The following is a 13,801-nucleotide window of genomic DNA, read 5'->3' on the forward strand; positions in this document are numbered from 1 at the left end:
CCCAAATGAGATTGGCTTCAGAAGGAGAAGATTAAAAAAATAATAGTAATTGGGGGGTCATTGTCTTTGCCTTCTGGTGCCTGAGTCCTTCGGGGTCCCCTTCTCAAGCGGTCTCTACCCCCAGAAGGCTGGAAGCTTTGTGGGTTTTTTCCCCCCAGTGCAAGCTGACATTCTTGCATACTCACCAGAGTCCGGGAGCTGGGGCTTCAAGAAATTCACCAAGTCATCTGGCATGGGAGCTTTCATTGGGGAAAAAAAAAAAAGGCTTTGAGACATTCTGGCTGCAAAGCCCACCCAGCCAGCAGGACCGGCGGCAGTGCTGGCTCCAAATCTGCAGGCAGCCAGTGCCAAACATCCATCCACATCCCGATCTGGCCCTGTGAATGTGGAGAAAGTCCCTGCCCCTTGTCGATTAGCCTTCGCTGGGTGGGCGAGTACCAGTGCTAACAGGACAGGGGGTGGTGAGCACACTGCCCTCTTGTGGCTGCAGCTAGTGGCCACACACAGGAGCAGACAGGCAATTAGCATGTCGTGTTTGTTACTGCAGCTCCCCCCGGTGTGATGCTCAGGGGACCAGGGTTATGAGGCACCTGCCTGTGGCATGACATGGTCTTGTCTGCGCCTGCTGTAAATCAGCTCCCTGACTCCACCAGCCTCTGGCAGCACCAGTCCTGCCATCCTGGCCTCCGCAGACCTGGCTCCCTCTGTCCAGGGAGCGACAGGCACACGCCAACCCCCGAGTCCCCGAAGCGTGCCCTGCAGCATCCAGCCCCTTAGCCACTCGACATAATTCAGCATTACCAGTCCTGCTGGTCCCAAAGGAATCGGACACACCAGCTTGTCAGAGTCAACTCCAGCTCATCACTTTGCTTTGCACTGCAGCACGGAGATCTATCGATAGTGAACACAAGCATGCTTATTATCAAAGAACTGAGATTCAAGCGATAGGGAGCAAGACCTATTGGAAGCCAATGGTTACATATAAAACAAAATCATAACATGCTTCCTGGAGACTAAATGTCACTGATAATTTACCCTCCTGTCTAAAGCTTAGCTCACCCCAAGTTCCCTCCAGCATCTTCAGCCATGCCTGGTTGATACCCTTTTTCATGACGCAAACTCACTGGTCCTTTACTTTGTCGGTGAAGGATGCCAGGGTGTCTGCTTTCACCCTCAAATATACTTGAGCGCACCTTTGATGTGCACCTCAAGATAGGCTCCCTCCCCCCGCCCTGCTTGCTTTTCCTGTTACTTTCCTCTTTTTGAAGTTTTCACAAGCCTTCATTAGCATTCAGTTCAGACTGGTGAGAGGAGACACACTGTGAACCATACAATACTTAACTCAGCTGGAGAACCATTTCTTGTCGGGACAGAAAACCCGGTTTTCACCTTTGCTGGTGCCCAGTCCCTAGACACAGACCTGAAGGATGTAATTTTCAGTGTACAGACATCATCCACGGACATGCATTTTGCGATTATATGGAAGGCCAGTGCGACACTGGTTTTTATTCGAGACCTCTCTCTGGTGAACGAAATGTACATACCAGCCCCAGGAGATCCCTGCAACCCCTCTGTTCCCCGAAGAGATTCCGGGGTCACACTGGGCAGCCGCTCCGCCAAGTCAGCCAAAAGCAGAGTGGGCAGCAGGAGCTGTACCAAGCCGGCCTCTGTGGAAAATTGCCCTCTGTGGACCTCGCACAGGCTTGTCACTGTGAGCAAGGCCCAGAGCCTCAAAGGTATTTAGGCTCCTAACGTCCATTTCAAAGCCTAAATAGCTTTTGAGGATCTGGGCCCGGACAGCTACTGCACGGGAGGCAGGTTTTGGTGAAAGCTCCTTCTGGGGGGGGGTTGTAGTCTGTGGCTGCGTGCATTTGTGCCCTGAGAGATCCCTGGCGCTAGTCAAATGCTGGCAGTGTGCTGGCTTTACTTCGATTGTAGGCTCATTGGGGCAGAGACTCACTTCTTCTTGTTCTGGGTTTGTACCGCGCCTGGCACCCTGGGGGCCTGCTCCACGCCAGGGGCACACATCGGTGCTACCACCACACAAACGAATAATAATAACATTGGTTTCCTGGTGGCACAAAACCACCTCTTCCTACTTCCTCCGGTGGTAAGTTCTTATGGGGCCAGGAGCGGTGTTTCATCATATACATGTACAGTGCCTAGCCCCACAGAGCCCTCGCCCCGAGCAGGGCCTCTCCACCCCACCGGAAGACGAATAATAAAAGCAGCACTTGGGCTGATCCTGATCCTGAAACCGTAGCAACGGCGCTCAGGTAGCGGGGGTGCAGAATAACAGCGCCCGGGCTCATAGGAGCCGACTCCGTGGGTGCTCTGGGGCTGGAGCACCCACAGGGAAAAATTAATGGGTGCTCTGCACCCACCGGCAGCCAAGCTCCCCTCCCCCCCGCCCCACCTCTTCCATGTCTCCTCCCCTGCACGCGCCCCATCCCCGCTCTTCCGCCTCCCTTCCCGCCCGGCCGCTGCCAAACAGCTGTTTAGCTGCTCCAGGAGTGGGGGGAGGGGAAGAGCAGGAACATGGCTGGCTCAGGGGAGGAGACATGGAAGAGGTGAGGCCGGGGCGGGGATTTGGGGAAGGAGTCGGAATAGGGGCAGGGAGGGGGCTTTGGGGAAGGGGATGGAACGGGGGGTGGGGCAGGGGCTGGGGGCAGAGGTCGAGCGCCCACCGGTGGGAGCAGAAGCCTTGTTTTCCGTTTGGGAAGCACCTGGCACTGTGCTCGTGGACACCACTGACGATAATGATCCAGGTAATGGCCACGCACAGTAACCCCGCTTTGCTGCAGGCACCCACGACGGCCGCTTCTGGGATGTGGTGAATCCTGGCAGGTATTTTACGGGCTGACTTTCCGCTGTGGCCTGGCCCTACCAGCTGACTGCAGCAGCAGGGGGTGCAGCTGAGGCCGGGTACCTGCCGGCGCTATACAGCACAATGCTGATGGTGGAAGTGGAAGATTCAGGTGCATTCGTCACAGCCCTTTGGGGGCGGGCTGCCCGTCCCTAGCTGTTTGCAATCACGAGCATGTTCTGTAGTATCTAACAGTGGCAGGTGGAAAGGGGATGGGTAACGTAGTGGCAGAAACCTGAAACTGTAATAAGTAGCCCTCGCCTGATGGGTGCACGTCTCTGCACAAGGGGGCGCTTCTCAGGAGCAGGATGTAGCAGAAGGCAAGCCTCACATTTAATAATGCACTCGTTGGGCGGCAGCATTACATAGGGGTTAGAGCAGGAGCAGGGGCAACAGGACGTCGGAGTCCTATTCCCAGTTCTGACACTAACTTCTTGTGCGACCTTGATCAAGTCAGCAAACATCCCATGCCTCAGTTTCCCCATCCATAAAATACTACCGTCCCTCTGCAAACTGTTTGACTCATTCAGAGGAAGGTTGGTCTCGGAGGGCAAGGCCTTATTACTAAGTGTGTTTTCATTGATGCCCAGAAGCTCATTCTGAGGTTTCTAAGGTCTGCTCTACACCCGAAGACGAAAGGCGGGATTTGGAACCGATTTAGAGCCACTGGTGCCTGCTCAATGAATTTAATCCTGCTTCATAGTGGTTTAGATTGCACACACCACTTTTGTACTGGTATAATGAGCTATGTCAGGGAGCAGGGGATATTTACCATTATAGTAAATAATATACCATGCCCTAGCATAGACAGTTAAACCAGGATAAAGTCCCCCTTCTTGTACCACAAGAAGCTATACCAGTCTAACGCACCTTCATAGTGACACCACTGCATTCACACTGGGAAAGAATATACTGCTTTAATGCTATTAGTACAGTCACAATGGGACAAATTCCTAGTGTAGACAAGGCCTGAGAAACGAACCAGCATAGCCAGTTTGAAACTAACAGAAGCATGTCCACACACTAAGTTGTCCCAGTTTAATGAACCAGGTCGTTTAAACCAGTGGTTCTCAGCCAGAGGCACGTGTACCCCTGGGGGTACCCAGACGTCTTCCTGGCGGTACATCAACTCATCTAGATATTTGCCTACTTTTACAACAGGCTACCTTAGAAGCCCTAGTGAAGTCAGGTTTCAGAGTAGCAGCCGTAGGGAAGCGAAGTCAGTACAAACTAAAATTTCATGCAGACAATGACTTGTTTATACTGCCCTATATTCCATACACTGAAATGTAAGTACGCTCTTTATATTCCCATTGCTTCACTTAATAATATGGTAAAAATGAGGACGTCAGCAACTGCTCAGTACTAGTGGGCTGTGACACTTTTTATGTCTGATTTTGTAAGCAAGTAGGTTTTAGGTGAGTTGAAACTTGGGGGTACGCAAGACAAATCAGCCTCGTGAAAGGGGCAAGTAGTCTGGAAAGGTTGAGAGCTACTGGTTTAAACCAAGCAGCATTAATTTGGGGCCACTTGTTCAAAGGTTGCCTAGATGTCCTAGCAACAGAGGCAGAGATGGGCTGCATCCCTTCCCCCCGGCCCCGCTCTCTGGGGGTGGGGAGGGGTACACGCTCGTGCAGCTGTAATAGATATTCGCGGGTAACTGCACCTCAGTGGAGGGTCACGCACCTGTCAAGCCACACAAAAGGTTAGAAGCGGCTATTAAAAAAAAAAAGCCAAGCCAAGAAGACATGCCTTGTTTTGCTTGACACATTCACAGGCCAGCTGCCTGTGTGACTGCGTGAGGGTGGGATTGAAGGGGGAATAGCTCACATGGCTCCTCACAGTCAAACGGACACAGCTGGCCCTTACCATTACATTGCAATGACTCAAGCTGAGCGTTTTGCTTCAGCAGCGTTAGCATTTAAATAGTCACCCCTGGGCTTTGAAGTTAACACCCCATTAAAAAGAAATGAGGGACGTTTGCACTGTGCTGGAGCTATTGTTCCAGTCCATCAGGATGCAGGACACTGATTTCCACAGGCTTTCCCTGAGGCCGGGGAGTGTTTAAGTGTAGCTTTGGGCCTGGTATGTTTTCTCTGTCTACAAACGATAAACACATCCTCTCAGCCAAATCATGGCTGACAGCAAATCAAGAAAGAACCAACTCCAAGCGCCAGTGGGCGAGAGCACAGTGTGTGTGTCTCTCCTCTCAGTCCCAGTCTGCGCTGACCGGAACCCAGAAATAACCACCTGTTTCTGCATCTAGCAGAGTCTCGGAGATTTAAACGCATGGCGCAAAGAAAACAAAAGGCATAACAGAACAGGAGGACTTGTGGCACCTTAGAGACTAACAAATGTATTTGAGCATAAGCTTTCGTGAGCTACAGCTCACTTCATCGGATGTATCCAATGAAGTGAACTGTAGCTCACGAAAGCTTGTGCTCAAATACATTTGTTAGTCTCTAAGGTGCCACATGTCCTCCTGTTCTTTTTGCGGATACAGACTAACACGGCTGCTACTCTGAAAAAAGGCCTAACAGTTATATCCACATCTGACTCCACAGATTCATTGAAATGTTCCTCTCAGGCGAGGCCTACACTAGAGATTTTGCCCAGTATAACAGTTGATTTGGGGTGTGATTCCCCCGCCCCGACATTTCTGTGCTGGCCCAACCCCTAGCACAGATGCCATTATCTCAGCATGAAAGTCCTTTTGCTGGCATAGCTCATTTTGCTCAGGGAACTGGCATCAGCTGCACTGGCCAAAGCCCTTTTTTTGCTGGTATAAGCTGAATCTCCGCTAGGGGGGTTGGCTGGTGTAGTTATGCCAGTGTTGCCCCATTTCGACCAAAGCAGCTAGTCAGAAGTTCAGGGTTCTGTGGATGGTCCAGCTGGGAGCAGAAATTGACAGGAGCTGGGTGTTTTCTTTGATGCGCTTTTGTTTATTTACAAGGAATGTACAAAGTCCTGTGTCTCTGAACACAGAAGGCATCAAAAACAGAAGAAACAAGGTGGGCAACGTCTTTTACTGGACCAACTTCTGTCGGTGGGAGAGAGAAACTTGTCCAATAAAAGACATTACCTCCCCCGTCTCTAATATCCTGGCACCAACAACACTGACTGCATACAAAAAGAAAAGCAGCAGTTTCTTAGCTCTACACCCTCCCCCCACACCTCCCCAAGCTTCTTTAGCCAACACGAGACCCAAAAGCTCTCTCTCTCTTTTTCCTGGGTTGCACAGGCTCCTGCTTGGCTTTCTTGCAGCTTTTCTTCTGACTGCCTCTCTTTTTGTTCTTGTCTGTGACCTTATCATCTGTATGTTCACTCCCACACACACCTACCCAAAACAACCCTCAGCCCGAAAGCTCCTGGCAGGTTCACACACACCTTTTGTCTTCAATAGGGGTTACATTTACAGGGGTTGATTGCAGGGTGAGTTCACACCTATCAAGCTCAATGGGGTTTTAACTCAATCCATAAGAAGGTTTCACCCAGCTCATAATACCTGCCAGCCTATAGTGTACACCTGACCTGAGACGGTTTTGATTGCCCCTGCGTACGCCCTGATGGTTAGCACCAGCTATTGGAAATGGGCATGGGGTATGATCCAAGTGCTAGTCAGACACCCACGCTTAGTTCCTCACTCTGCCACAGACTTCTTATGTGACCTTGGGCATGACTGTCCATGCCTCGGTTTCCAATGTGGAGATGACAGCCCTGCCCTGCCTGACATGGGGTTGTGAAGAGAAATTAACCAAGGACTGAGAGGTGCTCAGATACCAGGGGAATGGGGGCTGTGAATGTACCAATGACAGGGATGATTGTGTTCATGGAAACACGGTCTAGTGATGAAGGGGATACTGTCAGGCTATCTACATTTCAGTTTTTTTAATGGTTTGACAAGGGGATCACTAGGCTGGTTTACACACACACATTTGTTCTGAAATGACAAAAAGGTGTGAATTGCCCCTGATTTCGTTATTTCGGGGCAAGTCTGTGGGTGGATACTTTTGTTTTGGACTGAAAAGGGTTAAAGTTGATTTAGCTCAAGGCAGTTTGCGTCCAACCTCAAGCCTGGTCTCCATGGAGAAATGTCTCCAGCAATTTCACATCGCTCCTGGAAATGGGACTAAAAACAGATACATTCGTGCAAACCCCTGCTGTGGACACAGTTATATCCCTTTCAAAGCCTTGCTATTGGTCGCAAGTTTAAATGTATTGTGTCCATATGATGCCAGCTGTCCTGCTAAATGTTGAAATGGACTAAACTGATGTAAACACTTAGAAATCGATATAACTGCATCCCCTCTAGCCAAATGTACCCATTTAACTGATCTGTTTTCTTTCCGAGTTGGTGAGATCAGTGCAAAAACTACACATAGTTGCATCCTTAGGTAAATTAATTTTAATCACTTTCAATCCAAAATAAGAGTGTTCGCAAACCAACTCAAACTGAAATTAATGCACAATGTCACAGACCTACCAGTTCTCCAGTCATCCATGAATTCTTTTAAAAACCAGACTATATGGCCGCTGAATCTCAAAACTATGCAGATTCTAGAGCTGAGATTTGAACTCTGCTCTGCATCCAGGGCCTTACCCACAAGACCATCCTTCCTCTTTTTGATCCATAGCAAGAGTTCATTTGAAGCAGCCTGAGATTGGGTGCAGAAGTCCCAAGCGGGGGGTTATACGTGATGTGCAGGGGTCTCTCTGGCTACAGAGGTATATTTCAACCCAGGGGTGGCCAGCCTGTGGTTCCGGAGCCACGTGCTACTCTTCAGAAGTTATTACGTGGTTCCTTGTACAGGTACCGACTCTGGGGCTTGGAGCTACAGGCACCAACTTTCCAAGGTGCCGGGGGGCGCTCACTGCTCAACCCCCGGCTCTGCCCCCGCTCCACCCCTTCCCTTCCCCTCCCCTGAGCCGGCCATGGTCTCGCTCGTCCCCCCTCAGCCTCCTGCACGCCAGGAAACAGCTGATCGGGAGGTGCGGGGAGGGAGCGGGAGGCGCTGCTCAGTGGGGCTGCCGGTGGGCGGGAGGCGCCGGGAGCGGGGCGGGGGGAGCTGATGGGGGGCGGCTGATGTGTTACTGTGGCTCTTTGGCAATGTCCATTGGTAAATTCTGGCTCCTTCCCACGCTCAGGTTGGCCACCCCTGTTTCAACCCATCGAAAATACCACTTCACAGTGTAAAGCCACGACGTGGGGACACACAGCAATTATGCAGCGCTCAGGGACAGCCATGTTACCCAAATGCTGGCCATGCACGCTGCTGAGCTTTTCCAGGCTGGAGATAATCTTCTCCAGGTGCCAAAGGCTGAGCACCCAGCCAAATCAAGAACCTGCTTCTAGAATGCCAGGCAAGGGATCTGGCTAATCCACAGGCCAGTTTAATTCTACGTGTGAGATCTCTGTGCTGCCCCGTCAAACTCTAGGGGGGAGGAATAACTCAGTGATTTGAGCATTGGCCTGCTAAACCCAGGGTTGTGAGTTCAATCCTTGAGGGGGCCATTTAGGGATCTGGGGCAAAAATTGGGGATTGGTCCTGCTTTGAGCAGGGGGTTGGACTAGATGACCTCCTGAGGTCCCTTCCAACCCTGATATTCTATGATTCCTGCATCAAGATCACTTTGTCTAGCCCCAGCTGCCTCAGCCTGGCCATGCACTCTGTTTCCTAGTTCTTTGGCCTTAAAAGCGCTTCCTCCCTCCTGGGAAGGATTTGAGGTGGCCCACAAGCAGTCAGTCCCTCGTAGATATTTTTAGCGGGACTAATCACAGCCGCTCGCCATCAGGGGATGTGTGAAGAGCCCTCTAGGACTGGAGCAGGGACATAAGCACCGCTGTGGTGCCAGGCCTCGCCAGCGAGTAGCTGGCGTGCTCTTCCCCAGATACCCAGCTGATCATGTAGCCAGGATGTGGGCTGGTGGCTGGCAGTGGGAAGGATATTCCCATCTCTCTCCAGCTGTGAGCTCTTTGGCAATGGTTCTCTCTCTGTCCTGTCAGCTCGGGGTTATTGACTAGAGAGCAGAAATGGTGCAGGGAGTTTCCCATGGGCCAGGTGAGCGGACAGGAACACTATTGCTGTGGGAACTGAGCCAGAGAACAACCTGGTCTCATTCTCGGACAGCTCCCTCCTGCTGCCCCTCCCTGCGGCCTTGTGCCGGAAGCAATAGCTCAGCCCAGGCCCTGTGGCCAGATGCACACGCGCTGGCTCGTACAGCCCCCTGCACTCTGCCCGCCGGCACTGCACATCACTAGCTACAGCCAGGAATCGCTCCTAAAGGTGCAGCAGCAGGGTGCAGGGCACGAAGTGAAGGAGGAGACTGTCCCTGTCTGAGGGCAGTTGGGTAGGCCCCAAGGTCTTCTCCATCTCGGCCAGGGTTTGGCCAGGACACAGGAGCCACTCTCTGAACCCTTGAGCCATCCATTCTCGTCCCCCAAACTCCCGTCAACCCGCTGACGTGCTAAAGCAGAGAGATCCGAGCAGGTTAAGACAGCCTCAAGCAGAGCTCTGGATATTTTCTGACTTTCTGAGAACAGTCCCACGTGGAGGCCAAAGCAGCAGCTGTAGCTGGAATTTCCCTGGGAACCCCTCAGCCCTGGGTAGGATGGGGAAGGTTAGGGCAGAAACGACATCACGGGGGGGAGCCTGTGTCACTGGCTGAAAAACCAGCTGTGGCTGGGGTGGGGCCTGGTGAGAGAAGGGGAAATAGCTGAGAGGAATCACAGAGCCCCTGGCCGAGGGCAACTGGCAGCCCCCAGGAATGTTCCATCCCAGTTAATGCCACAAGGATTTGAGGCAGTGGTTTGTGGTCTAGCCATTTATCATGGGACTGGGCGACAGGACTCTGGGGCTCTTTTCCCAGCTCTGCCCCGACTCGCAGTGCAAGTCACTTCATTCCTCCGTGCCTCAGTTTCCCCCCGCTGATGATATTCCACCCCTTTCTCAAGTGCTTTGAGATCTCTGGGTGAAAACTGCCATCTCGGTGCCAAGCGTTATTATCAAGAGCTAGTTATTAAAAGACTAGCTCGGCTTCTAAAATTCTCTGTCCATTTCCCACCCTAGAATGGCTCATTGCAACCGAGACCTCTGTGGTAATAAATGAGCTAAAACGCCCCCGACAGCTAGAGCAGAGGTGACACATTTCTGCGCGACCGAGGGGCACAGTGTGGGGTGGCGTGAGACACAAGGCCAAAGATCGAAGGCCTTTAATTAACCGAGCTGTGCAGTAATAAACGAACAGGCTGCTGGTCTCTGCACTTGGAGACAAAATGCTCAGGGGATGACATCACGCAAGGGCTACTATAAAAAGGACGGTGATCAATTGCTCTCCTCGTCCACTGAAGGTCGGACACGAAGTAACGGGCTTAATCTGCAGCCAGGGAGATTTAGGTTAGAGGTGGGGGAAAACTCTCTCGCTCTAGTGTAGCACACCGGTACAGGTTACCTCTGGAGGGTATCATTGGAGGCTTTTAAGAACAAACACCTGGGGGGGATGGGCCAGGATTTCTTGGTCCTGTCTCAGCGCAGTGGGGCTGGACTAGATGTCCTCTCGAGGTCCCTTCCAGCCCGACAGTTCCCTGGTTCTACTCGCAGTCGGAAAGGTCTGTTAGCGAGGGGAACGCCTGAGTTAGGGGATTTAGAATAATTGAGACAAATGCCCCACGGCAGCTGTTAGCATCTGACAGCTGGCCCCTGTGGGTCTGGTAAAGTCACCACTGGACTCGGGGGCACATGGGACAGGTCTCCGCCCAGCAGAGGAGTGGGGACATGATTCAACCCACTGCCCCCAAGCACAGCGGGAGCTGGCAGGTCCGGTGGCAGTCTCAGCAGAAAGGCAGAGGAACGGACGTCCCTGCTGAGCCCCAGGTCAGAGGAGAGGCGCTCTGTGAGGAAGCTCACCGTGCTGCTCGCATGAGACATAGTGGACGCTAGCCATAGCCATAGAAAAGCCATGATCCAGCCCAGAGCGCCGTTCCCAACAGCTGGCCACTCGGCGCTGCAGGGAAAGATGGAACCCGCAGCCAGCAGCGGGGCAGGTACCCCTCCGACGCAGGTCTGCTTAACCCTTTATCTGAAACTCTGCCCTGGTTTGTGCACCAGACTGGGAACCAGATGTTCTAATCATAGAATCAGAGAAGATCAGGGTTGGCAGAGACCTCAGGAGGTCATCTAGTCCAACCCCCTGCTCAAAGCAGGACCCATCCCCAACTAAATCATCCCAGCCAGGGCTTTGTTAAGCCGGGCCTGAAAAACCTCTAAGGATGGAGATTCCACCACCTCCCTAGGTAACCCGTTCCAGTGCTTCACCCCCCTCCTAGGGAAACAGTGTTTCCTAATATCCAACCTAGACCGCCCCCACTGCAACTTGAGACCATTGCTCCTTGTTCAGTCATCTGCCACCACTGAGACCAGCCGAGCTCCATCCTCTTTGGAACCCCCCTTCAGGTAGTTGATGGCTGCTATCAAATCCCCCCTCACTCTTCTCTTCTGCAGACTCAACAAGCCCAGTTCCCTCAGCGTCTCCTTGTAAGTCATGTGCTCCAGCCCCCTGATCATTTCCGTTGCCCTCCGCTGGACTCTCTCCAATTTGTCCACATCCTTTCTGTACTGGGGGGCTCCGACTCATGCAACAGCCTTGAGCAAATCCGTTTCCTCTCTCCGTGCCTCAGTTTCCCCCCCCATTAAAATGGTTTGGCTGGTGCTCACCGGCCAGCCTCCCTGGGGGCTCCGAGGATTGGTTAGTTAAGGAGGCAATAGTTAAGTGCTGTTTTTTACCTACACACAGGGGGCCTCTACGCGCTACCGTGCTTCAGGCGTGATGCTGGCGTCTCGAGCGCACACTGCAGAGGGACATCCCAGTGCCTCTGGGCACGTACCAGAGCCCTTCCGTCTCACAGCCTGGTGCTCGCACATCTAAGCAGTATTCCCTAAAAAGAGAGACTGAGGCGAACCATGGGCCAGTCCCTTCCAGCTGGCTAGGGAGAGAGAGAGAGGCTCTTTGCTCGGCTGCTTTCTAGCCGCTGGGGTGAGGCGGCTTTGCTGTAGCAAGCAGGCTCCCCCAGCCTTGGCTGGAGTTCGCGCCACGCTGGGTCTGGGCTCAGCAGTTGGCAGATACAGCTGCTCCCAGGCCTGCTGGGCGCCCCCAGCCCAGGCACGACCTGAGCTTGGGCCCGAGCCACGACAGCTTTTTAAAATTAATTGGGTGGATTTTCCCTTCCTCCGCCCCCACCCTCCCACGTCAGCCACATGCTGTCAGGCCCCATCCCGCAGAGGCTGAGCCAGGCAGTGGTGTCCACACCTCCTCTCACAAACGATATCCAGCTGCAGCCACCAAAAGGCAGGGTGGCTCACGTCAGTTTCCACCAGGAGCTGTCCCAGCCTTTCACTCCAGTTTCCTCTGCTCCTCACCCCTGCCCTACCACTGAGCAGGGCTCGGGGTAGATAGAGCCAGGATCCCCCAAAGATATCCAGCCCCCCCTTGTTCCCTCACACCGCCCCTTCCTCCTAGGGTCACCTCCCTCTGCTTTGCACCCTCCTCCTTATCCTTCCTCTCTCAGCCCCCTAGCTGGGCGCTTGGTTTCTCACTCAGAGCCTGTATCCTCCAGCTCCGGCTAGAACCCATCCTTCCCGAAGCAGCAAAGAGCACGGGCACTGCGTGGCGGGGACGGGGGGGCGGGGGAGGTGGGTCTGAATTTGGTTGCCTGAGTGGCTCAAGCAGTTCCCCTCCCGTGCGAGGGGATGAGAATGAAGCAGATGTTCCTGCGGTTTGTTAAGCAAAGCTGAAGACACTGACTGTATTAATCCTGGGGAAATGCTTTCATGTGGGGGCCGGGGATGTTTTTAAAGCTCCCAAGCATACAGGCCGGTCTCTCTGCCAAAGCAGGCAGCCGGAATTTGCACAGAGCACAGCGTACACAGGAAGTGGTAGCAGAGAGAGGGCTTCTGCCCCAGCAAAAGGCCCAGTAACTGGTGCCCCGCCCCCTCCTTACCCCTGGCCCCTCTGCCTGTCCCCAAACAGGCACAACTTGCCAGGATTAGGGGGCACGTCTGTGGGGATCTTAGGAAGGAGCTGGCAGCTCTGCTTCCCCCTGCGTAGAGTGAACTGTGCGGAATGATGATCTCTCAGCAGAGAAGCGAGGCCAGACTCTGCTCCCGAAAGGCTCCGCTCAGCGGCCTCAGGCCCAGCCCTGAAGAAAACTGGCTAGTCCTGGGCCTGGAGCGGAGACGTTGGCTCCGTGCACCTAGAAACTCCGTCTCTGCTATGAAAGCCCCAAGCCTTTGCCTCGTGTAAGGCCATGAAGTACTCTGAGTGACACTTATGTCGGCTAAGTGCTGATGGAGCATTAATTCAATAAGGCTCCTGCAGCCCTGTGACATGGGTGTTATCCCTGTTTTACCGGTGGGAAAACGAAGCACAGAGCAGGGACCAGCTGCAGGTCACGCAGCGAGTCAGGAGCTGGCTTAGAACTCACAAGCTCCGGGTTCCCAATCGAGGTTTAGCTCACAAGACCATGCTCCAATTAAGGACAGGTGAAAAAAGTGGTAGAATGGATGAAGGGAAGCTTGTTATTTAGCTGCACAGCACAGGCCCGGTCAAAGCAGGCTTCCCCCAGGACCACTGTCAGTTAATTAAGACCTAGTTCTGGCCCCGGCTTCTGAGACTACATAAGTCTATGGGAGGAGCGCTTTGCTGGGACAAAAAGAAAAGGAGGACTTGTGGCACCTTAGAGACTAACCAATTTATTTGAGCATAAGCTTTCGTGAGCTACAGCTCACTTCATCGGATGCACACAGCTATCCCCGTCTACTACACCAGCCAAAAGCTCCTAGGGTAGCTTGCTCCAGCAATGGCAAAATACCCGTGTAGATCCTAGGGCCCTTGCATCCATCAGAGAACACCCTCTCCCCCCGACAGCTGTGCCGGCACAAG

This window comes from Chelonia mydas, chromosome 10, assembly GCF_015237465.2.
Source record: "Chelonia mydas isolate rCheMyd1 chromosome 10, rCheMyd1.pri.v2, whole genome shotgun sequence".
Classification (NCBI taxonomy): domain Eukaryota; kingdom Metazoa; phylum Chordata; order Testudines; family Cheloniidae; genus Chelonia; species Chelonia mydas.